Raw genomic sequence first — 24935 nt, forward strand, 5'->3', positions numbered from 1 at the left:
AGGAGAAGGCCAGGGCAGGGAGGCGGGGAGGCTGGGGTTGTTATAGTCACAGCCACATCTGAGTGACAGGTCAAGGAGCTGGAGATCTGGCTTTCCACATCTTAGGCAAGTGATGTCAATCTCTCTGGGTCTCAGTGTCCTCATCTATAAAGTGCAAAAACCTAGATACATAGATACTAGAAGTTTTTTTGTTTGTCTCAATATGACTGAGCGACTAACACACAGAAGTTTTGCGAATCTGAAGCAAGATCATGAGTATTTTTAAGTTGCTGAAAATAGGAATGATCCACGAGAAAAAAAAAGTTTAACTCTCACTTGACTTCTTTTATCAGCATTTGTGTAGCTGTGGTACCAAATGCTAAGGAATCATATGTCCAGCGGTGAAGTCCTAGAAGCCAAGAATGTCATAAGTTGGATAGCATTTCTTACTTATTTAAAAGTTTCTGACATTTTCAACACTAATATGTATTGAGAATTGCCAAAAGAAAAGTTTTAAAGGGCATTTCAGCACTTTTTAAAATTTAAGTGTTTTTCAGTAATATATATATGTATATATTAGAGATGTATTATTAAAGTTTTATAGTAGAGTTCATTTTAACTAAAGTGTGTGTGTTAGTCACTCTGTCATGTCCAACTCTTTGTGAACCCAATGGATTGTAGCTCACCAGGCTCCTCTGTCCATGGAATTTTCCAGGCAAGAATGCTGGAGTGGGTATCCATTCTCTTCTCCAGGGGATCTTCCCAACCCTGGGATCAAACCCAGGTCTCCCACATTGCAGGCAGATTCTTTACTGTTTGAGCCACATAATGTATAAAGACTAATGCTGAGTTTTTCCAGTGTAACTGCCACTTACTATCTAAGCAAGAACATGATTTGTTGGATAACTTCAAAATGATAAGTTATATCATGTTTAGGTAGGGATTGAATGTATTTAAAAATGGATTGATACCATTTTATATGTTAGAACATCAACAATTTCAGGATGTGGTGCATGGAATTCTTGCATTTTCCATCATGAATAATCAGCAGGTTCCCTGCCATACATTTTAAGCATGGTTTCTACTCAGTGGGAGAGAAACTTTCAGGCTGGTTTTTCTAAGCATGTCTCCGTATTTAACACTATACAGTCTCCATTTCCAATAAAAGCAAAGCCAAATTGGAAGAAATCAGCATTTGCTTTTTTTTGGAAGAACCCAAGATGTCTTGTTGTGTTTTAAATACTGGGTTGGCCAAAAAGTTCTTTTTCGTTGGTGAACATGTTGCTCAATAAAGTTCTTGGTGAGAATGAAAAATACGTCTTGTATTTTCACTTAGAACCGAACAACCTTTTTGGCCAACCCAATAATTTCAATCAAAGATGAATGCAAATTATAAACCTGGCGATGAACACTTTGAGGCAAATTGCAAGATTCCTCGTGAAGTTGCTATGCTTCAGCATCAATATTTTTTCTCTTTCTCCTTACTAACCAACCAGCCATTGTGGTTAGACATAAAATGATAAATGACGGTATTGAAAAACTATTTAAAGTTGTTTAATGGTCAAAAAATACACATCGACTATCATGTGCTGCTGAGTAAGAAGCTGTGCCCTGGAGAGGCCAGTCACAAGAACTACTTGCTCACTCCGTAAGTACTCCCATTGCTCTGGGGGAAGCTTTTTAATTTGTTCTAATTTATTTTTAAGCAGTTAATAGGGTTAGCTGGTTTTAAATGTAAAAACTACAACAGCAAAGTGGAATTACGGGGTTGAATTCAACATGCATTTATAATTTCAATAGCTGCTGCCAGACTGTTCTCCAGAGGGTTTGTTCCAATTTACATGCTCAGCAGAAAGATCTGAGTGCTGTTTCTACACATCTTTGCCAACTCAGGGTACTGATGAATGTTTGATCTTGGCTAATCTGATAGGTGAAAGTGGTATGTTAGTGCTAGTTTAAATATGCAGTTCTCTTATTGCAGGTGAGATTGGCATCTTTGCAAATGTTTGAGTCATTTGAATTTTTTTCTGCCTGCAGATTGTCTGTTGATATCCCTCGTTCATTTTTTTCTATTGAGGTTTGTAGATTTTGGTGTTTTTTTTTTTTTTTTTTAATTGATTTGGAAGAGCTCCTTATTTATGATCTGGAGAAGAAAATGGCAACCCACTTCAGTATTCTTGCCTGGAAAATACCATGGATGGAGGAGCCTGGCAGGCTACAGTCTGTGGGATCACAAAGAGTCAGACACGACTGAGCAACCAACTATTTATGAGGGAAAATTAGCTGTATGTTTATGACATTAACCACAAATACTTTTTCAAGTTTGTTGTTTATCCTTTAGTTTTGTTATCATAGTTTCTGTCATGCAGAAAATTTTGAAATATATATGTATATTTTTTTGGAGTGGAATTTATCAAGCTTCTATTTTTACGACTTCTGGGTTTGTGTCCTAATTAGAAAGGCCTTCTAATTAGAAAGGGTGAGGAAAATGATTATTTAATTTAGTAAAACTGCATGAAATAGAATGGGACTAGACACCATCATCTCCTTTAAAAGTCCCCGGCTAGGAAGACGTCACTCTGGGAGATAATGAAGGACAGGGAAGCCTGGTTGTGCTGCAGTCCATGGGGGTCACAAAGAGTCGGACAAGACTAAGACACTGAACGACAGCAACAAAGAAGACTCTGGGAGACCTTGGGCTCTCACAAGCCTTTGGTTGGTACAAACGGATTTATCCCAATCTCTTCATTGAATCAGCGTGAAGGCTGAGACCCAGAGAGGGAAAAGTCCAGTCAGGGTTGGTGTAGAACCAGCCCACCCGCTTTCCCTCAGGGGGCACTGCTTTCTCTTCTCAAGGCACCCCCTGGTGAGGGTAAGCTCAAACTGGGCCGTATTTCTGCATAGAGCAAGCCTCCCTGACTGCTGGGAAAGGGGAAGAGAGGCTGCCTCTAGCTACAAGGGCAGAGGCAGATTCTTTGAGCGCTGAGCCCGTGGGGGTGCGGGAGAGGGCGGGGGAGGGAAGGTCAGCCAGGTGTGGCGGGAGCCTCAGGCACCGCCCCTTCCTGCCATCTTCTCGAGGCCACGCCCCTCCCGGGCCCTCTCCTGACCTGTTAGAAAGCAGTTCCTCAGTGCCCAGCGCCTTCCTAAGAGCCTCATCTGGAGGATCAGCGCTTTCGTTCATTTCTGCATTTCTAAGAAGCAGTGAGCTGGGTTTACCGCAAAGCTCAAGAAGCTGCGGCTTCAGCATCTGCCCCGGTTTACAACAGGTCCTTCCCAGACTGCGATGGACCCCGGCGTGGTGTCCCCAGGGTCGCATATTTTTGTAAAAATTGTCTTTTGAATTCTCTTTCTGAGAGAGCTCCCTCCCACACTGGGGCTTCCGGTCCCACAACCCACTGCGGATCTACAGTTAAGCTTCAATAACTGTGAGGTTTGAGGCCAGCTCAGGCAAAAGACCCGCTTGTGGGAGGGGATCTTCCCGCCACGTCTAAAATCACATCGAGCCAGGGGACCATCTTTAGTCACAAGTTCTGCAGAACAACGTCAGCCTCCCAGCGAGCCTGGGCCCCGAAAAGCAGGGCTCTCACGTCTGAAAATTCTTTTCCAACCCGTGTCGGGACCACGACCCTTATTTATATTAAAGGGGGCATGATATAGTGACCCACTAAACATAGTTCTGATTTAAATAATCTACTATACAATGGGCTTCCCTGGTGGCTCAGATGGTAAAGAATCTGCCTGCAATGCAGGAAACCTGGGTTTGATCCCTGGGTCAGGAAGATCCCCTGGAGAAGGGAATGGCAACCCACTCCAGTATTCTCGCCTGGAGAATTCCATGGACAGAGGAACCTGGCGGGCTACTGTCCATGGGGTCGCAAAGAGTCGGACAGGACTGAAGCAGCTTAGCACGCAAGTAAAGTGTAATCGAGAACCACTCTTCTTCATTAAAAGAGAAGTGGGAAGCCCACGTGCTCTACAGACACCTTCTCAGGGTTTTTTAACAGCCCTTTCTTTCTGCTCAACTTAGATCCCTGTCTGAGAGTGACACTCCCCACACAACACTCTGCTCTTAGCTTTTACCTAAATGCCAACAGTTATCAGGGAGCAGAGAGCCCCTAGTCTGAGGAGGGAGGCACCAGTCCCACCAGGAAGGAGCCCCCAGCACGACATGGGGAGCAGGGAATACAGAGCCTTGGAGGGATCAGAGGAGACAGAACAGGAGCGAAGGAACAAACGCAGATTAAATCACATTCCAGATTCCCTGGAGATTATGTGGAAAAGACTTGTTAGTTAGGAAGGGTGGGAAGGGCAGGGTGACAGAAGGGAAGGGAAGAAGGGAAGTACCACCCAAAAGCACATGGAGGGAGGCAGTGGTGAATATATGTGGACTGTGGGGAGCTGCCCCCCATCTCCTTCCCTGCCTGCCAGGTTCCTCTGTGCATGGGATTCTCCAGGCAAGAACACTGGAGTGGGTCGCCATGCACTCCTCCAGGGGATCTTCCTGACCCAGGGATCAAACCCACGCCTCTTACATCTCCTGCATTGGCAGGCAAGTTCTTTACCACTGGGTGTAAGGAGTGCTGAGTGACATCTGTCTCCCTCAGCCCTGTCCTCCAAACACCCAGTTCCCCTCCTTCCCCTCAAACACTATTGCCAGCACCTTCCTCCCACCACACAATGTAGGAAATGGTGGTGGTGAGAATGCAGCTGGTTATATGAGCTTAGACTTTCTCTTGTATTTAAAAAATAAAGGTTGTGCAACCACTTTTGAAAACTGTTTGGCGGTATCTTGAAAACTGACCACTGGCATATCCTATAACCAAACAGTTTCTTTTCTAGGTTTCTTTCTGACAGAGATGCATGCCTCTGCTCACCATGAGACTATTCAAAAATGTTCATCACAGCATCAGGTCTAAGAGTCAACCATTGGAAACATCCAACAACTCATGGAAGGCAGAATGGATAAATAAGTTACAAAATGTCTCTCTAATGAGCTAGCAAACAGTGATGAAAATGAACCCATGACTGGGTGTGTCCCAGGAATGTGCTGAGAAAGCCAGATTCACAAGGGGCATATGGAACTCTTTGTGCAAAGATGTAATGCAACAACCATGAATCTACAGTGCTTGGTGTCAGGTTATGGTGACCAATGAAGGGAGAGAAAGCGGTGATGGGGGTTTCTGAAGTGTTGTCTGTGTTCTCCTGGGCTCAAAATCCTGAATCCCCCCTGGGCCTGTCCAGGGCCTGTGGTGCCCCAAGGTAGAAGAACAACATGAAAATGGGGATGAGGGACAAACTGGCGGAGGGAAGTCATCATGTATGAGAAGCGTGGGGAGCCCCACAGGGACCGAGTGAGCTGGACGATCAGCCCCACAAACTGGCCTGAGCAGCCTGTTGGCTGGAGCAGGGCTGGGAAGGCTAATGTGCTTGCTAAATCAAATTCAGGAATTGAGTCCAAAGACTTTTACACAGCCTGGGTTGGTTCTCTAGGATACGAGAGGAGTGAGACCTGCTCTCAGCTCTCACGGGGCTCGCAGTTTGGTGGGAGGAAAATGTGGCGTCTGGATGAACAGCTTGAGTGCAACACAGTGAGAGCCACCAGGGAGGGAGGTGTGGGCCCGTGCCACAGGAGCCCTGAGGAGGAGGCATCTCTCAGGCTGAGGAGCTGACACAGGAGAAGGAACAGGAGCCCCAGGGCCAGCGGAGGGCCAGCAGAGTCAGAGGATCAGGGTTGGGAAAGCCCATGAGCTTTGGGCAACTGCATTTTCTCTGGAGCAAAAAGTTTATGCAGGGAAGGGAAAGGAAGTGAGGCAAGAAATGGGCAGGACAGGACCCCGAACTGTGACCAGCTTGGTTTATCTCACTTGGGAGTCAAACTTTCCCTTCCTTCCTTCCTTCCTTTCTTTCTTTTTCTCCCTTCCTTCCTGACCCTCTCCCTCCCTCTCTCCCCTCCTCGCTTTGTTTTTTCACTTTTTCTTCTGCCTTTAGAAAACCAGTACCTAAAATAACTTAAAATAACCTTCCCTAAAATAACTTTGAAATATGCAAAAACTGAGAGTGTGAGCTCCGTAAAAACAAGAACTTTGCTAATTCCCCATCATTTCCCCAGGGTTCATGGTTGGTACATGACATTAGGTAGATGCCCCAAAAATATGCATTGATGATGTGTTGATGACAAGGGTACTGTGCTGTACCTGCGATATAACATAGGCAAGATGGGGATTGACCGTCTTGAATCATTATAGTTAACCAGCAATCTTGGCAAGTGCCACAGCAGGGGATGGGGGCCAAAACACCTTACCTTGGGGTGGGTGGGGAGGAAGGCTTCCTGGAGTGAGCAGTACATGGTAGGGGCTAGTCAGGGCAGGTTTGTTCCAGGCAGAGGAAACAACACTGGAGAGGCCCAGAGGAAAGAGAGCCCTGGCTGGGGTTGGGGGGAGGTGTTTGTGCATGGCTTGGGGGCAGGAGTGAGTTTGAAGAGGACAGAGCTACGAGGTAGAGTTGTAAAAGGGGAGCAGGGATGGCTGCAGAGTAGGGATCATACTTGAAGGCCAAATTAAGAATATGTGGCTTTGACAGGGAACTCTGCTCATATCATAATGTCATGGGGCGGCCTGGAAGGGAAGGGAGTTTGGGGGAGAATGGACACAAGTATATGTATGGCTGAGTCCCTTCGCTGTTCATCTGAAACTATCACAACATTATTAATTGGCTGCATTACAATATAAAATAAACGGTTAAAAAAAAAAGAATGTGGGGCTTTGTTTTAAGGACAGTGGAGTTCAGGCAGGACAATGCTGTGATAAATTTTGTGGCAAAATGAACAGATCTGAGAAGGCAGGGAGAGGGGAGCCAGGCAGGTAAGAGACTGTTAACACCAGGTGATGGAGCGGAGGGTGGTCTAGGCGAGGGCAGAGGCCATGGGGGCAGGAAACAGCAGGACTCACAGAGTCTTCTGAAGGGAGACTGGACTTCCCTGGCGATCCAGTGGTTAGGACTTAGTCTTCCACTGCAGGGGACATGGGTTTGGTCCCTGGTCAGGGAACTAAGATCCCATAAGCTAGTTGGTATGACCAAATAAATAAATAAAGGGAGACTGGTCTTGGGGACCAAGGATGGGTGAAGGAGAGAGAAGAGCATAGCATGACTCCCAGGTCTCTGGCCTGGAAAACAGGCTCAATATGGGGAGAGGGACATTATGTAGATGCTACACAAGTGTTATGTAAATGCTACACCGGGCCTGCCTGGTGGCTCAGACTAAAAGCATATGCTTGCAATGCAGGCGACCGGGTTCAATCCCAGGAAGATCCCCTGGAAAAGGGAATGGCAACTCATGTCAGTATTCTGGCTTGGAGAATTCCATGGGCAGAGGAGCCTGGTGGGCTATAGCAACCAACACACACTCAAGTGTTACTTCCACTTATTCAAATGTACTGTTTGCCTGTGGCTCCTCTTCAGTGATGACTGATAGAAATGACAAGTGGCCTGGCCGCAGGCTCTGCTGGCTCTCAAGGGCTCAGACCTGGTTCTTAGTCTGTGGATATCTTTCAGGCTCCTTTTCCCTCCCTCCACCCTCCAGCTCTTAAGGAAGCAAAAATTTTTCCTTTCTGGCCCTGAGCCCAGCTTTCAGCCAAGGATTGCATGAGTCCCTCTCCGAGTCACCTGCTCCTTACTCATTCCTGCAGGGAAATGCCCCACCTGCCATAGAAGTGAAGTCGCTCGGTCGTGTCCGTGTCCGACTCTTTGCAACCCCATGGACTGTAGCCTACCAGGCTCCTCCCTCCATGGGATTTTCTAGGCAATAGTACTGGAGTGGATTGCCATTTCCTTCTTCAGGGGATCTTCCCAACCCAGGGATTGAACCCGGGTCTCCCGCATTGTGGACAGATGCTTTACCATCTGAGCCACCAGGGAAGTCCCACCATGGGGCCTGGCTTTTGACTCAATTTCCCTTTCTCCCACCCAGGATTTTCTGCTCATCTGTCAGGCCTCTTGCCCAGCAGCCCCTTCCTTCCTCTTGGCTTCCTTCACCTTTCTCCCCAAGATGCAGCTTCTTTGAAAATCTTCCCCACCCTTCTGGAACCCCTTGATTGTGCATCGGTGCCTATACCTCTTGGGTGCTAAGCTGTAGGTACACTCTGATGCGGGCAGGTGGTCACCCTGACCTTGATACAAGATATCAGGGTACATACTCAGGTTTGTGCAGAGAGATGGGCTAGACTGGAAGGTCTCCAAGGCAGAGTCTGGTCTCATTGAAGAGCCCCAAAGCCTGGCAATCAGTAAATATTTGTTGAGAAGAAGAATACAGCAGACATGGAGGTGTGTTTGCAGACCTCCCTCCAAGAAAGGACTTGCTATTTGCTGCCAGGAGTGTGGTGAGCTGACGGGTCCAGTTCTTAGCCTCTCCCTGGTCCCCAGGGCTGGGACTAGGCTGAGGAGAGCGAGGTGCCCAGCACACACAATGTGAGGTGGAGCTGGCTCCCAGGGTCATCCAAACACCTCCTTTTATTTTGTGCACCTCGCTCACCTCTCTCTCATCCTGGCACTTGAGGGCCAATGGGGGCTGAGCACAGCTGTGGTCCTAGGTCCCAGTCATCTCTGCCCAGCTCAGGCCTGGCTCCTCCCATGGGCTGGCTATCTTTGCTTGGGAGTTGCACATCAGGCTTGTGGAGAATTGGCAGATCTGCCCAATCCTGTTTCCTTTCACGGCAGTGACTCCCCAGGGACCCTTTCCCATGCCTATCTTCATCTCAGCAGCTGCTTCCTGGTGAACCTGACCTGATGAGCAGGTGCATCCAGATTACAAAGCAAAAAACTGATGCCCCTGGGAGAACTCACGCCCCGTCTTGGACCTAGTGCCTGGCATAAATCACAAGGACTGACTGAACGGTGAGGCGATCCCCAAGGGTCTGAACGCCTGGTGGGAGTCCAGTGACTAGATATGCTGGCCTTGGCACCCTGTAGGTAGTCATGAAGGTGGCAGAGCTGTTTCCACAGTTTAAATGTTCTCCTGAAATCTATGCTTTTAGAGGAAACAAGGCCACTCAGGTTCACAAAAGGACCCAAACTTTTTGCTTTTGGTGGGAATGATATCAGAGCGGTGTGGCAACATCGGCTTATCTTGGGTAAGCAATAATTCCCATTGGCACCTGTATATAAACATGTTTTTCACTGGGCATAATGGGAGCAGAGGAGAGCAGTGGGAAGGTCAATGGCTTTGGACTGTCGCACCAGGTATCCTCAGGCGAATCATCCTACCTCTCTGAGACTCAGTTTCCCCATCAGTAAAGTGGGATCTAGGAATGTCTGGTTATGGGGACTGTGGGGATTAGATCAGATCACAATATAAAGAGCCCACCACAGTGTTTAGCCTAGCATGGAGTGGCAGCTACTATTATCATCAACTAATGCCCATCAAAACCTTTTTTTACTATTTGGCCATGCCACTCAGTGTGTGGGATCTTAGTCCCTGACTCGGGATCAAAACCAGTGCTTCCTGCAGTGGAATTGCAGAGTCTTAACTATTAGACTGCCAGGGGAGTCCTGCCCATCAAAGCCTTTTCAAAGATGGAGTTGATAGGCATGAATGCCACAAGGTCGTGAGTGGCCTAACTGCTTTGCAAGGACCAAGTCAAGACAATGCCAGTGCCAAGTCACTTCAGCCATGTCCAATTCTCTGTGACCCTATGGACCATAGACTTTTCTGCCCATGGAATTCTCCAGGCAAGAATACTAGAGTGGGTTGCCATACCCTCCTCCAGGGGATCTTCCCAACTCGAGGATAGAACCCACATCTGCATTGGCAGGCAGGTTCTTTACCACTAGCACCACGTGGGAAACCTAAGTCGAGACAGAGACCATTCATTTTGAGAATAAGAGAGCATTCAAACTTTGAGGCCACAGCAAACACGGACATGAGCTGAGCCAAGCTCCTTGGGAGCCAGGGACAAACTGGAAGAGTGAAGTGCAGTGGGAATCTTCAAGTTTCCAGCCAAAGGCAGAGCTTGGTGTGGAGTATGGGAGATGGAATAACCTCTGTATTTACAGGATTAGGGTTTAGTCAATGTCCCAGGGATGCTCATGTACATCAGCCTGAAGGATCAATACATACAAATGACTTGGTAGCTGGATCCACCAGGAAGATTCACAGATCTACATTTCTGTGGGTACCCAGGGCTTTTTAGAAAGGAGACTGTTCCCACATGCCAGGGGCTGTGGCCAAAAAATAAACCATAAAGTAAAATAAAAAAGAACGTTGGTGCCTTAAAAAAAAAAAAAAGAACAACAACAAAAAAATGGAGACTGTTGGTTTTTCCTCCTAGGAGGCAGGAGGTTGCATATAAAGAAGGCCTTTATGTGGTCTGGGGCTCTGTGGAATACTCCACATGTACATATGAAGTAAAGACTGAAAGGATTCTGTAAAGCAATTATCCTTCAATTAAAAAATAAATAATTTTTAAAAAGACTGCAAGGAAATACGTAAGTGTCAACCATTGTTTTTTCACTTAGGGAGTGGGATCATGGGTGATTTTAATTTTATTTTTTATACTTTTTTGTTTCTTCTGAATTTGTTCTCCACAGATGGTGCTGATGTAGGTAGATGGAGGGTGTAGGTAGTGGAGGGTGGACGTCAACAAGGAGTTTTAAAAAATGTATTATCCTCAGGATCTACTTAACTTGAAGATGAGGTTCTAGACTCAGCATTTTCACGGCATGACCGAGAATCTACTGTCAGCTTATGGTTTGTAGCAAACAAGTGAAAGAAATCCACCCAAGCTCTTTACACCCCATTCGGGATGGGAGTAAGGATGCTCCAGGAAGCCTGAATGATCATCTCAGATTCTCATTTATTCTTCCCTTTGACACAAGGAAGGGAAGTGGAAGCGGAGGTCCTGATTGTCCCTAGAGCAGCTCTGCGATGAGTCAGAGGCTCAGAGAGGATCTATGGAGAGAGATCTCTACAATCTAATACCAGGCTCAGCTTGTCATTCTGAAGAGGAAGAGCCTGGGCACCAAGCCCTTTGATAACCTGACAAAGTGTGTGTTTGGCATTCTCACTCTCTTTCCTGAGTTATCTCTTTACTTCTAGACATACTTTCTTGTCCTTCCCTGTCTAGGCTCTTTAAAACCCTCCTGGACCCAAGCCTTACATATTCCCAAATTGTCCCTTTTCATTCCCAATCTCCCTCTCCACTTTTACATTTCCTTCACTGTCCTATTCTTTGCTATCTCTTTGCAAAGTGTGCTGACCACTAATTTTTACTATAGTGTAAAAGACTCCTACTATGTATTAGAGTTCGTAAAACAAGATTCTAAGAAAAGCAATTTTACAATGGAATTCACTCTCTGGAGAAGTCAGTATGTTGTTGTTGTACAGTTTCTAAGTTGTGTCTGACTGCAACCCCACAGACTGCAGCATGCCAGGCTCCTCTGTCCTCCACTATCTCCTGGAGTTTACTCAAATCATGCCCATTGAGTTGGTGATGCTATCTAACTATCTCATCCTCTGCTGCCCCCTTCTCTTTTTGCCTTCGGTCTTTCCCAGCATCAGAGTCTTTTCCAATGAGTTGACTCTTCGCATCCTGGCCATAGTATTGAAGCTTCAGCTTCAGCTTCAGCTTCAGTCCTTCCAATGAATATACAGGCTTGATTTCCTTTAGGATTTACTGGTTTGATATCCTTTTGGTCCGAGAGACTTTCAAGAGTCATCTCCAGAATCATGATTCAAAAGCATCAATTCTTCAGTGCTCAGACTTCTTTATGGTCCAACTCTCACATCTGTACATGACTACTGGGAAAATGACTATACAGAAGTCTGTCAGCAAAGTGCTGTCTCTGTTTTTTAAATGCTATCTAGGTTTGTCATTGGAAAGGAAGCTTTCCTTCCAAGGAGCAAGTGTCTTTTAACTTCATGGCTGCAATCACTGTCCACAGTGATTTTTGGAGCCCAAGAAGATAAATCTGTCACTGCTTCTAACTTTTCCCCCTTCTATTTGCCGTGAAGTCATGTGACTGGATACCATGATCTTAGTTTTTTGAATGTTGAGTTTCAAGCCAGCTTTTTCATGCTCTTCTTTCACTCTCATCAAGAGGCTGTTTAGTTCCTATTCACTTTCTGAGTTATATCAGAATGATATCATCTACATATCTGAGGTTGTTGCTATTTCTTCCTGCAATCTTGATTCCAGCTTGTGCTTCATCCAGTCCAACATTTCACATGATGTACTCTGCATAGAAATTAAATAAGCAAGGTAACAATATACAGCCTTGTCATACTCCTTTCCAAAATTTGAACCGGTCTGTTGTTCCATGTCTGGTTCTAACACTTGCTTCTTGACCTGCATACAGGTTTCTCAGGAGACAGGTAAGGTAGTCTGGTACTCCCATCTCTTTAAGAATTTCCCACAATTTGTTGTGGCTTTAGCATAGTCAGTGAAGCAGAAGTCAGTGTAGAAGACCCAAAACCTAATTCTAGAATCAGAAGATCTGGATTCAAGTCTTGTGTTGGCCTTTAAATTATTGGCTCACCATGAGCAAGTCATGCCCTCCTGGAGCCTGTTTCCTCACTTGTCATAACAGGACCTCGAAACTGTCTTTTTAAAAATCAGGTCACAAGATACTTTCCCCCTCCATTGTCTTGTTTTATTTTCACACTAATCCTGTGGTTATTCCCCATCCATTATATCTTTTGATTGTCACACTAATCCTATCTGGGCAGGAAGCCCTATTTTCTGATTTGCCTTTCAAAGTTGAGTTCAGATAAGCCCATCCCCAGAAAACCCTTCTCCCCACCCCCACCCCCAGGCTAATCATTCCATGGAGATGGGAGTGGGGGGCTGGGCAGCCTCTGAGTCTGGCATTGGCTCCTGTCACTCCACTCAATCCCCTACCTGCACCAAGGGCAGTGATCCCTCATTGTCCCTTTGGTTCCTTAGGGCTTTGCACACAGTCTCTAGTGGCTGTTCTAGAAAATTGAATGACACCAAGTCATCATTCACGGGGGAGACTGAAACTGAGCAGGGCCCTGTGGGGATCCCAGATGTGGATGTCTTTCTTTCCCCCATATCTTGTAGGCAAGACTCCAGCCTCCGTCATGACCTTCCGTGCGTTCCAAAGGGTGGATTCCAACAGCTGCTAATCAAGGGTGGGGCAGCCAAGAGAACACCTGCTGTTGTTCAGTTATGCCTGACTCTTTGGGACGCCATGCACTGCAGCACACCAGGCTTCCTGTCCTTCACTATGTCCCTGAGTTTGCTCAAACTCACGTCCATTGAGTCGATGATGCTATCCAACTATCCATCCTCTGCCGCCCCCTTCTCCTTCTCACTTCAGTTCAGTCACTCAGTCATGTCTGACTCTTTGTGACCCCATGGACTGCAGCACACCAGGCTTCTTTGTCCATCACCAACTCCTGGAGTTTACTCAGACTCATGTCCATAGAGTTGGTGGTGCCATCCAACCATATATTTGATCTCAAGATGGTGGGGTAGAAGGATGTATGGTCCTCTTCTCCTTCAAGAACTCCAAAATTACAACTCACTGCTGAACAACCATTGACAGGAGAATGTTGGATCCCATCAAAAAAAGATACCCCAAGTCCAAGGGCAAAGGAGAAGTCCTAGAAAGATGGTAGGAGGGGCAAAATTGTGTTTAGAATCAAACCCCATACCTGCCAGAGATGCTTGAAGGGTTCAAACAAAATCTTGTGCACACCAGGCCCCAGAGACCCCACAGAGACTGAGCCAAAACTGTGTTTGAGTGTCTCCTGAGGAAGTACGGGTCAGCAGTGGCCTGCTGCAGGGGCAGGGGCTCTGGGTTCAGGAGACCTGGTCACACAGCCTGTGGCATAAGCCATCTTGGAGGAGGTCACCATTAACCTCACCATAGAGCTGCCGAGCAGATGACCCACAAACTGCAGAACAATTATACCACAGAAATTCTCACACTGTGAAGAAAGTCCTAGGACTTACAACAGATTTCCCAACCTAGGGATCTGGCAAAGGGACTAAGAACTCCCAGGGAATTTGACTTTGGAGGCCAGTGGGATCTGATTACAGAACTTACACAGAACTGGGTAAACAGACTCCAGAGGGCACAAACAAAACCTTGTGTGCACCGGAATCCAGGAGAAAGGAGCAATGACCCCACAAGAGACTGACCCAGACTTGCCTGTGAGTGTCCAGGAGTCTCTGGCAGAGGCCTGGGTTGGTGATGGCCTGCTGCAGAGTCGGGGGCACTGAGTGTGACAATGTATGCATGGGACCTTTTGAAGGAGGTCACCATTATCTTCTCCTTCTACCTTCAATCGTTCCCAGCATTAGGATCTTTTCCATGAGTTGACTCTTCGCATCAGGTGCTCTAAGTATTGGAGCTTCAGCTTCAGCAGCAGTCCTTCCAATGAATATTCAGGGTTGATTTCCTTTAGGATTGACTGGTTTGATCTCCTTGCAGCCCAAGGGACTCTCAAGAGTCTTCTCTAGCACCACAATTGGAAAGCATCAGTTCTTCAGTGATCAAGCCTTCTTTATGGTCCACCTCTCACATCTGTTCATTACTACTAACCATCTGAGGCAAGATTAAAGGGACCAGAGAAACTACTGGACCAGCTGAGACTAAGGACTGCAAATCCTGCAGAGACCTCACATTTGACTCACTGTTATAAAAGTGAAAATGTTAGTCGTTCAGTCGTGTCTAACTCTTTGGGACCCCATGGGCTGTAGCCCACCAGGCTCCTCTGTCCATGGAATTCTCTAGGCAAGAACACTGGAGTGGGTACCCATTCCCATCTCCAGGAGATCTTCCCAACCCTGGGATCAAACCCAGGTCTCCTGCATTGCAAGTGGATTCTTTACCATCTGAGCCACCAGGGAAGCCCATTCTTATGAAAACCCTCACCAGATCCTTTGGGGTCGAGCCACAGTTTTTTGAAGATTGGTGTGTGTCCCTTCACCTGGCAAAACAATAAAGCTATCCTTTACTACTTCCCCCGAAAATCTGCCTCCAGGATTTGATTTGGCACCAGTATACAGAGAAGCCAAGCTTCTGGTAATAAGAATGCCCTCTGAATTCTGTTTTCCACAATATTCATTAGCAACTACCTCCTCCCCCTTCCATGACCCTCTCTAGAAACTCAGCAGGTGGGCGGTGGGCAGGGTCTAATGACAGCACCAGGCAGGAAGATCTAAGGGCAGAGCCCTGGACCCCTTCTATAGCGGCTGTCATCCTCAGGGCACCAGTCCTACAAGTACAGTTGGTTCAAACACCAAAGAATTTTGAAATTACCTGCACTGCCCTGGGCCAAATATCACCTTACAAGTATCAAGATGATATTGCAAATATCATCTGACAAGTGCCTGACCCAGGGCTGGTACTTCACTGATCTCCAAGGCTTGTTCCTGCTTCCACCTTCTTAGCAGGTGGAGGTGGGCAAAGGGGACAGTGCAAATTGGTTTCCAGTACACACAGCACACACCTCTCTGATGGCAAGGCAGAGGGCCACCCCCCCGCCCCCCCCCCCCGCCCCCCGCCACACACACACACACACACTTCCCCAGCACCAGCAGCCACTTTGTAATTTATCCACAGAGTCTATTTCCTTCTCTCAGGGTTCTGGGTGCCCTTCTCCTAGGGAGAAGTTTGAGAGGTTTGCAAGGGTGCTGCAGAAGCTGGGTCACTGGCAGCATGCTGATAAAGAGCAAGAATTTGAGGCTTCCCTGGTGGCTCAGTGGTAAAGAATCTGCCTGCCAGTGCAGGACACAAGCGTTTGATCCCTGATCAGGGAAGATCCCAAACGTTGTGTAACAACTAAAGAAAAAGTCACTCAGTCCTGTCTGACCCTTTGCAGCCCCATAGACTGTATAGTCCATGGAATTCTCCAGGCCTGAATACTAGAGTCGGTAGCCTTTCCCTTCTCCAGGGGATCTTCCCCACCCAGGGATCGAACCCTGGTCTCCCGCATTGCAGGCAGATTTGTTACCAGTTGAACCACAAGGGAAGCCCTATAATTGATGCTACTGTATGTTATATATGAAAGTTGTTAAGAGTAAATGCTAAGTGTAACAACTAAGCCTGGGCACAGCAACTACTGAGCTTGCGCTCTGGAGCCTAGGCGCTGAGACTACTGAGCCCACGTGCCCCAGTTACTGGAGCCTGTGCGCCCTACAGCCTGTGCTCTAAAACAAAAGAAGCCACTGCAAAGACAAGCCTGAGCACTGCAACCAGAGAAAAGCCCTGGCAACGATGAACACCCCGCACAGTCAAAAATAAATCAATAGAATAAATACAATTTTTTTTTTTTAAAGAAAGTATTTGGAACTGGCATTCCCAGCTCAACCACTTACCGGCTAGCTATGCCACCTGGACATGTAACTATGTCTCTTGTAACCCCAGTGCTCTCGTCCTATAAAGTAGAGGTAATAACATAATAAGATTGCTACCTCATTGAGTTTTTAAAAAATATGTATTAATTTATTTGGCTGGGCTGGGTCTTAGCTGTGGCATGTGGGATCTTCAATCTTCATGGCAACACGTAGAATCTAGTTCCCTGACCAGGGATCAAACCCAGGCCCCCTGCACTGGGAGTGTGGAGTCTCAGCCACTGGACCACCAGGGGAGTCCCCTCACTGAACTGCTAAAGAGACTTAGGTGAGGAAATATATGTCACAGGATGGGCAGAGTAAATTAGACTAGTCATTTTTTTTTCTTCTTCCAGATTTATTGAGAACTTCTTCCTGGTATAATTGACATACACAACAGCATCATTTAAGTTTAAGGTGTACTTATTGCAGTGTTTAATGAACATCCACCTCATACAGATACAAGATTAAAGAAATAGAAAACAATTTTTTATTCTGATGAAAACTCTTAGGATTTTCTCTCTTAACAACTTTCATACATAACATATAGAAGCGTCAATTACAGGGCTTCCCTGGTGGCTCAGATGGTAAAGAATCTGTCTGCAACTTAGGAGACCCAGGTTTGATCCTTGGGTCAGAAAGATCCACTGGAGATGGGAATAGCTACCCACTCCAGTATTCTTGCCTGGAGAATTCCATGCAAAGATAGAGGAGCCTGCTACTGCTAAGTCACTTCAGTTGTGTCCGACTCTGTGCAACCCCATAGACTGGGATTCTCCAGGCAAGAACACTGGAGTGGGCTGCCATTTCCTTCTCCAAAGCATGAAAGTGAAAAGTGAAAGTGAAGTCGCTCAGTCGTGTCCGACTCTTAGCAGACCCCATGGACTGCAGCCTTCCAGGCTCCTCCGTCCATGGGATTTGCCAGGCAAGAGTACTAGTGGGCTACAATCCATGGGGTTGCAAAGAGCTGGACATGACTGAGTGACTACTCCTACTCCTACTAGTGTTAAGTATATTCATCATGTTGTACATTACGTACACGTACTTATTTATCTTATAACTGGAAGCCTGTAAATTTTGACTGCCCTCAGCCCACTTCTCCTCCCTTCACTGGATCTCGTTTTCTATGAGTTTTTTTTTTGGCTGTGCCACGGGCTTGCAGGATCTTAGTTCTCAAACCCATGCCCTCTGCAGTGAAAGCCTGGAGTCCTGACCTCTGGACCTCCAGAGAATTCTATGAGCTTATTTTGAAATATAATTAACCTGCATCACTATGTTAACTCCAATATTACTTCAATATTAGAATGGCAATTTTTATGATCATCTCCACTGTTGCCTTTGGGGGTCAGGAGGAAAAACTGGGCAGGGGTCCTTCAGAGCAGCCTACACCAGGACCCCCAGCCTAGAGTGAGTCCAAAGGCTGCCTTGGCAGGTGAGGAGCACCCGGGCAGCCCTGCCCTTGCTGCCGGCTGGGGCTGGAATGTCCTGGGTGCTTGCATAAAATCTGGGATGGGGACCAAGTGGCTTGGTGTGTACAAAGTAAATCATTCTCTGGGCCTCAGAAACTGTAAGACTTGGCCAGGCTTTCTAGGTGATGAAATGTACCAACCCTGGGTGGAGCCTGTCAGCCACTGCCATGCATACACCGCCCTACCCACCGGAGTGAGAACGGAACAGTGTGTCTCCCTCTGGGTGTCAGCCTGGCCCAGAGCCCCGGGACCAGGACAAGGCTGGAAAGTCAGGCAGAGGGAGAGAGACAGTGGATCCTGGTGCCCTTCCCCTTGCAGGACCTCAGTTTCAGGAAATTTCCAAGGTCCCATCAGTTCAGGGAGATGTCTCCCTCCTCCCTTCCCAAGGAAAGGCAGGGGGGGCTGGGCACTCTCTGAACTCTTACTCTGCCATGAAAACAGTCTGAGTTCTAGTTTCTGTCATTTGTTTATTTGTTCATGTTTTCCTAAGGACTGAGCCCATCCTGCTGCAGATAAAACACCTCTTCTCAAGGCTTGAGGATCTAAGATAAGAAGAAAAGGGGGACTTCCCTGGCAGTCCAGAGGTGAAGACTTCATCTCCAATGCAACGTGTGCAGCTTCAGTCCCTGGTCAGAGAGCTAAGATCCCACACGCCTCATGCCCAAAAAATCAAAATGTAAAACAGACGGGATATTGTAACAGATTCAATAAAGACTTCAAAAATGGTCTACAGCAAAAAAAATAAAAGTTAAAAAAAAAAGAAAGAAAAGATGCAAACGCCCACCTACCCCATATTAGCCAGGTGACAGACAGCAAGGGTACCCAGACAGAATGTGTTGTGGGAGGTCTGAGGGCCTAGGAGGGGCTGAAGGAGAGCAGGATGTGGCACCCTGAGGGGAAGGGGCAAGTATTCCAGCTGAGGGGACTTGATGTGTGTCTGAAATGGCAGAAGTCAGAAGCCCTGGGCTACAAGTGACCTCTTCCCCTAGACCCCCTGGACTGCCCCTGCTTGTATACTTGGCCCTGCCCTGACCCAGGGCTCAGCCCTGCTATGGGGGCTCCCCAGGGGCTGGCCGTCCTCCTCTCAGCCCCCCAGTTGGCCCTGTTGGTAGCTTCAGGGGCTGCTGGGGACCAGCTGAGAGCAGGCCCAGCGTGGAGGAGGCGGGAGCTGCAGGAGCTGAGCTCCCGGCAGCCTCTCTCATCACTCTCCCTTTCGGATTTCATTCCGGGTTCACTTAGCAGTGATTTTCCTACTGCTGAGTCACGCTGGGAAGAGCAATAAACAAGGGTGATTAAACGTGTTGTAGTTTCTGGGATTTCCCAATTCTGTTTACAGAAATTGAGAGGCATGCCACAGACATACCTGTGGTGAGGTGGGCAAGGGCCTCCGGGCTCTAAGGAGATACCCCTCTTGGACTGGGGTCTCCGAGGGCACAGTCAGGGTCTCCCTGTCAGACCCTGGCTTCCTGGAGACAAGGCTCTATCTCCCCTCAGACTGGGGGCTCCCTGAGGCAGGGCTGTGTCTCCCCTCAGACTGGGGCTCCCTGAGGCCGTATCTCCCCCTTCCATCAGGGTCTTCCCAAGAGGAGCGTCCAGCTCTCATTTTCTGTACCAATGCCCTGTAGCCGCGGGTCACTGGGTGCCCTCTCAGAGGTATAGTTGGACCCACTGTTTGGAACAGACTAGGTATTTGGTGTCCTCTCCCGGGATTCTTCTCACATCAGAGGAAAATGCCCAGACATGAAATCTCTCGTCTCTCTCCTGCGTTCCTGCCTCCTCTCTCCTTTCCCTTCTCCCACTCAGACCGCAACATTTCCGCCCCCACCCTGCCCTTTGGTCCCCTGTTCCATTCGAGAGCCACTCTGCTATTCATTGACCAGAGAGCAAAGGTGGCACACTTGGGCAGTGTGGTGACACCAGAGTCCAGGCTGACGGGGTGAGGTCTGGGTGTCTGCCTCTCACCCCTCCTGCTGACGGCTGAGTGAAGGCACTCTGGGTGCCTCTGGCTCCGTCCTCAGTAGGAGCCTTGGGTCACAGAGAAATGGCTGGTGTCACGTCCATAGTGGGAATGGCTTGCTGGTCACCGGCTGGCCCCAGGAGACGAATGTCAGCCAGCATTTCCACCATCCCTGTTGTCGGCCCTGGCAGCAGCTCACCCAGGTGACCCCAGCAGCTACGGGTGGCAGAGCCTGTCCTTGGGGTCGTGGGTGTTAGACAACGTTGATCCTTCTCAAACTTTCCTGCCAAAATGACACCCCAAAGGGCCAGATCTCCTCCTCCGCCCCAGGGCTTTGGCTCAAAATAGCCCCCTCAATGCCTTGGCAGGATCTCAAGTCTTCTATCTAAAACCCACAGGTAAATGTTACATTCTATTCCATCACAGCTGTCTTTAATACAAAATGTCCGTTATCTTCCTCATGTTCTTTGAAGTCAAATGGATGTTGCAGGAGACTTGGGGGCCCATTTATCCTTTGGCTTTGCAGCCCTGGGCCCCTTGAGGACAGCGGTGGGAGCCCAGAGCAAGTGGCGCAGGGGCTCAGGCAGCCTCAGACTTAGTCCCAGTGCAGACTTACCACCCAGCTTCAGCTGTGCAAGAAGCTGCTCCATCCTTCCTGCCTCCCACTACCCAGGTGTCACAGTTGGAGGTCAGGGGTCTCTTGGCCCCCTGAGGGTGCAAGCAGGGTCGGGGAAGTGTCAGGGAGCTGCGGCCCTGGATGCAGGGCACTGCGGTTCCTCCTCCTGGAGAGCTGCTTGGCTCTGCTCCCTGAAGAGGCTGAAGAAGGATCACACACTTGGACTAAGGATGTTGATGAATCCATGGACAGTGGTGGTATCTACCATGTCTGGTCCCAGGAGGCCTTGTCACGCCCCTGGGCCTGACCACTTGGTAGGAACCCACATGGGACATGGCAGCTCCTGGCAGATGCTATGGGGGTGCTGCCTGCCAGAGCCTGGGCAAACCCCTAGGAGGAGGAGCTATGAGAGCCAGGGAGCTGCTGCTTCCTGCTCCCCTATGTCCAGGGGAGTCTTTCCGACCCAGGGATTGAACTCACGTCTCTTAACATCTCCTGCATTGGCAGGTGGGTTCTTTACCATTCACACCACCTGGGAAGCCCCCCAGAGCCCATGCTCCACAACAAAAGAGCCATGGGACGAGAAGCCCATGCATCATGACTAGAGTAGCCTCCATTCACCACAACTGGAGAAAGCCCATGCACAGCACTGAAGACCCAGAGCAGACAAATATAAATAAATAAAAAATTTTTTAAATTTATTTCACTTTTTTGAGATATAATGAACCTACAACACTGGGTAGTAAGTTTGAGGCTTACAGCACAATGACGTACATATATTGTGAAATGATTACCAAGATAAGTTAACATCCATCATCTTACATAGCTACTCCCTGCCCTTCCAAAAAAAGAAAAACAGTGTTTTTCCTTGTGATGAGAAATCTTAGGATCTACTCATACCACGTAATAACAAAGAGACAAATAACCCAATCGAAAAATTGGCAAAGGGCCCAAATAGATATTTTTCTAGGTAGGCCAAGAGGTACATGAAAAGATGGGCAACATTACTTGTCATTCCAGTTCAGTCGCTCAGTCGTATCCGACTCTTTGTGACCCCATGAATTGCAGCACTCCAGGCCTCCCTGTCCATCACCAACTCCCGGAGTCCACTCAAACTCACATCCATTGAGCCGGTGATGCCACCCAGCCATCTCATCCTCTGTCGTCCCCTTCTCCTCCTGCCCCCAATCCCTCCCAGCATCAGAGTCTTTTCCAATGAGTCAACTCTTCGCATGAGGCAACCAAAGTATTGGAGTTTCAGCTTTAGCATCATTCCTTCCAAAGAACACGCAGGACTGATCTTTAGAATGGACTGGCTGGATCTCCTTGCAGTCCAAGGGCCTTTGTCATTAGGGAAATGCAAGTGAAAACAAGAATGAGATATCACCTCACACCCATTAGGATGACTACTGTCTAAACCCCAGGAAACAACAGAGTTGATAAGGATGTGGAGAAATTGGAACCCTTGTGCCCTGTTGATGGGAATATAAAATGATGCAGTCATTGTGAAAACCTGTGATGGTCCCTTTAAAAATTAAAAATAGAATTGCCATGTGATCTAGCAATTCCACTTCTGGATACATACCCCAAATAATTGAAAGCAAGGTCTCAAAGAGATGTTTGTACACCCGTGTTCATAACAGCATTATTCACAATAGCTAAAATGTGGAAGTGACCCAAGTGTCCATTGAAGGATGACTGGATAAGCAACATGTAGTAAATACATACCATGGAATATCTTTCAGCTTTCAGAAGGAAGGAAACTCTGCAATATTGCTACTATATGGATAAACTTGAGGACATTATGCTAACTGAAATAAGCCAGTCACAAAAAGACAAATACTGTATAATTTCACTGCTGCTGCTAAGTCACTTCAATCGTGTCTGACTCTGTGCGACCCCATAGACGGCAGCCCACCAGGCTCCCCCATCCCTGGGATTCTCCAGGCAAGAACACTGGAGTGGGTTGCCATTTCCTTCTCCAATGCATGAAGGTGAAAAGTGAAAGTGAAGTCGCTCAGTTGTGTCCGACCCTTAGCGACCCCATGGACTGCAGCCCACCAGGCTCCTCCATCCATGGCATTTTCCAGGAAAGAGTACTGGAGTGGGGTGCCATTGCCTTCTAATTTCACTGCTGCTACTGCTAAGTTGCTTCAGTCGTGTCCAACTCTGTGGGACCCCATAGACGGCAGCCCACCAGGCTTCCCCGTCCCTGGGATTCTCCAGGCAAGAATACTGGAGTGGCTTGCCATTTCCTTCTCCAATGCATGAAAGTGAAAAGTCTAATTTCACTAGAGTAGTCCAATCATGGAGATAGAAAGTAGGAGGGTGGTTGCCAGGGGCTACGGGGGAGGAGAGGGTAGAGAGTCCTTGTTTCATGGGTACACAGTTTCAGGTTTACAGATGGTCATGGAGTGGCAGACCTGACTCTGGTTAAAGGCTTCAGTCTCCACCAGCTCTGCTATTGCAACTCCATTGTCTCCCTCTGGAATGCCCATATTAACCAGACTCTCGAGGTCCCAGTAGGCTAAGTCCTGAGGCTAAAGCATTGCCTGGGAGAGAACTGTAGCCTTTTAGTCTGATCTGCCCATAAATCTCATGGCCACAGGCCACTGCTGTGAACTGGTGCAACACATTCCTCTTCCTGAAAATATCTAAGAACTTACACAAATTGACCCACCTGCTCCCTTAAACCCAGAACAATGGATGCCCAACTGTTCTACTTTTGAGTAACTAAGTGTTCTCCAGGACTGACCCTTTGTCTCACAGAGAAGGTCAGTTGTCCTCCATTTCAGAAAAGAAAGAAGGAAGGAAAGAATAAAAGAAGGAAAAAAATACAGACAGACAGACCATCCTGCTACATCTGAAAGATGCAGCCAGGTGGGCATCCAGGAGAAAGTGCAGGGACACAAATGCCGAGTCTCTGAGATGGGCAAGTCAGATAAGACTGGACAATGTAGCTGGTGCCGTGGAAAAAGTCTGGGTCCCTTCAAAATTTATATTGAAGGGGGGTTGAAATCTTAATCCCCAAAGTGATGGGCTTAGGTGGTGAGGGTTTTGGGAGGTGCATAGTTATGAGGGTAGAGCCCATCTGAATGGGATTAGTGCCCTTATCAGGGAGAACGCTCCCTCTCCCCTTCCACCCTATGAGGACACAGAAGGTGGCTAGATAGGAACCAGGAAGTGGGCACCCACCAGACACTAAAAGCTCATCTCAGACTTTCTAGCCTTCAGAATTGTGAGAAATTAATTTCTGTCATTTATAAGTCACCAGTCCATGGCATATTTTTTTTTAAATATATATAGCTGCCAGAGACACCTGGACTTAATAACATGGACATCCATCCTCACAGAGAGACACTCTGGGGTCTGATTCTTCACTGGAGTTGGGGGAAGGATGCGGCCAAGTGAGGAAGCTCAGTCAGGGTGTGTCTTTGGAGGTAGTGTGGGGTGGTGTGAACACCAGGGTCTTGAAGTCAGGCTGAAGGCTGGTTTGAACCCTAGCCCCAGCAGTACCACCTCACAGAATGAATGAATACATCAACACATAGTAAGCGGCGAGGAAGCTGTAGTTTCATTTCTTTCCCCATTTTCTTTTCTAAAAATATTTATTTAGGCTGAGTCAGGCCTTAGTTGTGGCACACAAGAGCTTCATTGCATCATGTGGGATCTTTCTCTTCCTTGTGTGGGCTCTCTAGCTGCAGCCATGGCCTTAGTTGCCCTGCAGCATATGGGATCTTAGTTCTTTGATCAGGGGTTGAACTGTGTCCCCTGCATTGCAAGGCAGAGTCTTAACCACTGGACCACCAGGAAAGCCCCTCCTCATTTTCTGCTAAGAGTGCCCACGGGCAGTTCACGGTCTCTGAGCTTGGTTATTGTTTCTGAAATGAAATGCCTGTCTCTGTGTATGTCTCTTCTTCCTCCAGCAGGTTAGTACAGAAATGTTCTCATGGAAAACATGAGGAAGAGAGACAGAGAGAGAACAAGTCAACTCATAAGCACTTTTGAGCCTTAGTTGGTGGAAAATTCTGAAGGAGATGGGAATACCAGACCACCTGACCTGCCTCTTGAGAAACCTGTATACAGGACAGGAAGCAACAGTTAGAATTGGACATGGAACAACAGACTGGTTCCAAATAGGGAAAGGAGCACATCAAGGCTGTATATTGTCACCCTGCTTATTTAACTTATATGCAGAGTACATCATGAGAAATGCTGGGCTGGAAGAAACACAAGCTGGAATCAAGATTGCCAGGAGAAATATCAATAACCTCAGATATGCAGATGACAGCACCCTTAGGGCAGAAAGCGAAGAAGAGCTAAAGAGCCTCGTGATGAAAGTGAAAGAAGAGAGTGAAAAGTTGGCTTAAAGCTCAACATTCACAAAACTAAGATCATGGCATCTGGTCTCATCACTTCATGGCAAATAGATGGGGAAACAGTAGAAACACTGGCTGACTTTATTTTGGGGGGCTCCAAAATCACTGCAGATGGTGATTGCAGCCACGAAATTGAAAGATGCTTACTCCTTGGAAGGAAAGTTATGACTAACCTAGACA

General features: G+C 47.6%; 1 long non-coding RNA gene across 1 annotated transcript; it reads left to right on the forward strand.

Moving 5' to 3' along the window:
- Positions 1 to 1560: 1560 nt before the first annotated feature.
- Positions 1561 to 18530, forward strand: LOC132343606 (uncharacterized). Its single transcript, XR_009492523.1, has 2 exons — positions 1561 to 1627; positions 18294 to 18530. It is a non-coding gene; the product is annotated as an uncharacterized lncRNA (long non-coding RNA).
- Positions 18531 to 24935: the final 6405 nt, after the last annotated feature.

This window comes from Bos taurus, chromosome 23, assembly GCF_002263795.3.
Source record: "Bos taurus isolate L1 Dominette 01449 registration number 42190680 breed Hereford chromosome 23, ARS-UCD2.0, whole genome shotgun sequence".
Classification (NCBI taxonomy): domain Eukaryota; kingdom Metazoa; phylum Chordata; class Mammalia; order Artiodactyla; family Bovidae; genus Bos; species Bos taurus.